General features: G+C 38.3%; 1 long non-coding RNA gene across 1 annotated transcript; it reads right to left on the minus strand.

Moving 5' to 3' along the window:
- Positions 1-916: 916 nt before the first annotated feature.
- Positions 917-3425, minus strand: LOC148240104 (uncharacterized). Its single transcript, XR_015816431.1, has 3 exons — positions 3159-3425; positions 2973-3074; positions 917-1615 (listed from the first exon to the last, which is right to left on the minus strand). It is a non-coding gene; the product is annotated as an uncharacterized LOC148240104 (long non-coding RNA).
- Between the last annotated feature and the right edge of the window lie 878 nt (positions 3426-4303).

The raw sequence follows: 4303 nt of genomic DNA on the forward strand, positions 1-4303 counted from the left end.
GCATAGAAAAAGACGGTGAACATAATGACCGAAAAATCACATGAAATGTAAATCAGGTAGGGGCTCATCGGAGAGATTTTGAGGTTTGAACCGTGGCAGCTTCGCTGAGCTTTACCCATGATTTCCAGCTCACCTGCCATCCCTCCTGCTCCGATTTGGCCACAAGGATACTTAAAATCGATTTTCGAGTGGGTAGGGAGGATTTTTACCTTTTTCGACAGTTGGTAGTGGCTCCGATGCGGCGATAGTCGGCGGTTGGCCTCATTCTACGGCATCTAGCTCTTCTTCTCCGGCAGGAGCTGGCAACTAGGTTTTGGGTTGTCATGTGATGCGAAGTATTTATAATCATCCCTCATTGATCTGGACCGTCCATCATGATCAATCTCGTCCGTCCGATTGCACCTAATAAGAAAATGAATTTGGGCTGTCTATTGTAATTAATCTCAACCGTCCGATTGCACCTAAGGGGGAAACAGATCCAGATCGTCCACGCGTGCAGGATTGATCATGGGCTTTCTGATTGCAGGGCACATGGATTGCCAACATGGCCTCCTGCGTGGCACCGACGTCAGCGCGCCTTGCCATGCGGCGCGCTTCGGTTCATCGAGGCTGATGATTACGGTCTTACGTGGCCGAACTTTCTCTATTTGCACTTTGACTTTCTGTTTTCAATTTTTCGTTCAAAAACACTCTTATAATCTAAATTTTTACCATTTTTTCCTAAAATTATTTTCAATCTCGTCCCTAATTCATTTTTTCTCAAAATTTTACTTAAATAACAATAAAATAAATTAATCAATTATTTTAAATTACTAATTAAAGGAAAAAAAATTATCTCAGGTTGTTTTCAAGTCCGGGTATTATAAATGTAGAACTTTTGGATTAAACTTGCTTCCTGTATGCTACTTTTTATGTTGAATTTACATTGACTTTGAATAGGAATTTGCATATGAATCAGTTTGGAAAAGGAGATGAAGTGACTCCAACTTGGACTCAAAAAAGAGGTTATCGCCGGCTGTCCTACGCGCGCAATCTTGCTGCTGCGAGCGTGTGGCGTGTGCTAGAGGCCTCCTTGTGGGTGCGACTTGCATGCGCAAGCGGCATTAGTTGTCCGCACAAATGAGCCCCTTTGTGCGTTCTACTAGGCATAGGATCTATTCCCCCGCACGCCTGCATGCTATATATCCCCACATGTGTTGGTCTTCCCAAGGCATGGTATGGGCTGACTTTCTTCCTTTGGGCATGATCTTTTTGGGCTATGGCCCAACATGGCCTTAAAGCCATTTAAGGTTGGGCCAAAGTTAGGCCTTTCCTTTCGCCTTGTAATTTCTCCAAGCCCATTAAGCATGTCGCGGCTGGCACCATTTCTTACAGGACGTGTCTGGAGCATACTTACACTTCATACAAAATTAAATAACAAGAATTAACTTTAATTAACATACAAAGTGCCCAAAAGTGTTACATCTCTTGAAATATGTACATAAGATACATATATATGAGGCTCTAAAGTTTTTTTTATCTTATAATATAAAAGTACAAACCGATAACCCGATCTCAGAGTCTAACTTCTCAACTTCTCTTCTGTATCACTTACTATTTTGCAGCAGAATCCTCACTATATAAAAAATGATGGGGGAATGAGATAACTATCTCAGTAAGCAGATATTATGACACACAACTAATACATGCAATATAGATAATTTTCACACACATCAAAATATATATATCTTATATACTTTCTCAAAAACATATTCACTTTCACTGAAAAATAAATGTATAAAATTAAAATTAGAATAACGATTCAGAAAACACATTGCTACGTCATACAATGAGCTATACTCTCCCATGTACCAGATCACTCAACTGGTACAGTGCGCCACATTGGACAACAAGCTATGTGTCTTAGAATCAGAGAACAGATGCACTTCACTACATTGTATAATGAGCTCTATCACTGCTATGGGGGGCCGTTCACATCTTCCTACTATCATACTTGTATAGGTGCACACTTAATACTTAACACTTCTCCATACAACCAGAAACAGAATAGTTATGTATGCATTCACACTTATCATTTTGCCACTACACCTGAAAACAGAACGGTTATATAGGCGTACACTGAAGCTTAACATCATGCAGGTGCTTTTGGAACAGTTCGCCTCGATAATGAGTGATGCACACTTAACACTTAACACTTAACACTTCCCCATACACCCAAAAATAAAACAGTTATGTATGAAGTCTCACTTATCACTTTCTTAGTACACCTGAAAACGGAACGATTATATAGGGGCACAATGAAGCCTAGCATCATACAGGCTTTTGGAACAGTTCACCTCGATAATGAGTGATGCACACTTAACACTTAACACTTAACAATTCCCAATGCACCCAAAAAATAGAACAGTTATGTATGAAGTCACACCTATCACTTTCTTACTACCCCCGAAAACAGAACGATTATATAGGGGCACATTGAAGCCTAGCATCATGCAGGTGTTTTTAGAACAACTCACTTTAATAACGAGTGATGCACACTTATTAAAATCACTTCCCAAAATATATAGGTAAAATAACGCTTAAAACACAATAATACTTTCACAAACACTTGCACTTTATATATGAAAATACGTAAAAACACTGATGAAAACACTTTGAAAACTGCATAGGCCATGCAATCATAATACCCACTTACTCAGGTCCGGTGCAATCAATTTAAGCTCTCTCTCTATTTTGTAAGAGTCTCCCCTTACATTTTTCTTCAAATTTCTTTAGTCACTTTGACAAAGTCTCCCTTTATAAATTTTTCAATTTTCTCTTTTCAATCGAGCAGAATCTCCCCTTATATTTTCATCAATTTCCTACCGATATTTTGGCAGCATCTTTCCTTAGAATTATCATTATTTTACACTCAAAAATATCCTGATGATAGATAAATTAGTTTTTATGAAAAGAAACTTGAAACTGCATACCTTGTCGGACATGCTGCATTAACTCTGACAGAATCTCGACTTAATTTATAAACTTTTTCTCTTGAAAATCTGGCAAAGGTCCGAAATGTTTTTGAGCAATATCTAATATAAAAAATACTAATATCACTTAAAAATCATCCTCAAAATTTCAAGAGAAATGAAATTAAAATGAAAGAGAAAACTCACCTTAAGCTCGCGGGTTCTCCTTTTGTTGGCTGTGAGATTTCGCTCTCCTTTTTCTCTTATTTCTTTGTTTTTCTCCTTTCCTTTTTCCTTCCTCTCTCTTCATCTCACAATTTAGATAAGAGTGTCCTCAAGGAAAAACTCCCAAATTCCATCAATTTCCCTCTCTTTTATTGGATTTCTTCCATTTTCCTCTTCTCTTTCTCTCTCTTCTTTCTCTTTTTAACCTTTTTCAACCCCAGAATGGGTTTCCCATCTTCCCACATCCCTATTTATAAGGGAGTGATGTCCATGCAAGTTGATAAGCATGGGAGAGGTGGCAAAACATGATTGGCCATTTAAACCTCCTCAAACTTGATCCTTATCCATATCTCTTCCTTGCTTAGCCTTTAAGTAATTTTAGAGTACTCTAATCTTATCTAGATCCTTTCACGTCTTATCCTCCTTTCAAGAGCTTCCATACCAAATTTGGTATCCATTCGCCTTAGGTCCACATAATCCCATAAGGCCCAAAATTGCACTTTACGCACATGCCTTCATTTCAAACATCCATAACTCTTCGATTCTTATGAATTTCCAGATAATTTTATCTTCACTTTCTCTTCATGATTTAAGCTACTTATCAACCAAATTTGGGCTCAAAATGACCATATTTGGGCCCCTTAAGGCCCAAAAGGTCCAAATCGCACTTAAAGCTAGGCCCATGCCTATACCGTTACTTCAAAACTCCATAACTTGTTCAATTTTTAATCTTTTTGGGAAAACTTGTGCTTCACATGTTCTTTAAGAAGGCAGCTATCACATAGTTTTTGTTTGGGTTTCATCCTGGCCCATTTGGCCTAGTTATGGCCCCAAATAAGCCCAAAAGGTCAAAATTGTCCTCCATGTGCTTACCTCACGGGTTTGACTTCATTTATCGCACATTTTCTCCTATTGAAAATTTTCTTTTTCCATAAACTTTTTCCTTAATATATTGGCTAGTTCTCAGCCAAAGTTGAGTCTCAAATTCTAAGTAGTTTGGTCTCGGGACACAAATCAAGCCCCAATGGTCAATTAGGGCTTCTGATTTTCTCCCTCACATGGGAGATTTCTCTCCTGATTGTTAATTCAATTACTTTCTCATAGTCTCAAAGCGTCTTCTTACGTTC

This window comes from Carica papaya, chromosome 9 (genome assembly GCF_054855325.1).
Source record: "Carica papaya isolate Zhongbai chromosome 9, ASM5485532v1, whole genome shotgun sequence".
In the NCBI taxonomy this organism is placed as follows: domain Eukaryota; kingdom Viridiplantae; phylum Streptophyta; class Magnoliopsida; order Brassicales; family Caricaceae; genus Carica; species Carica papaya.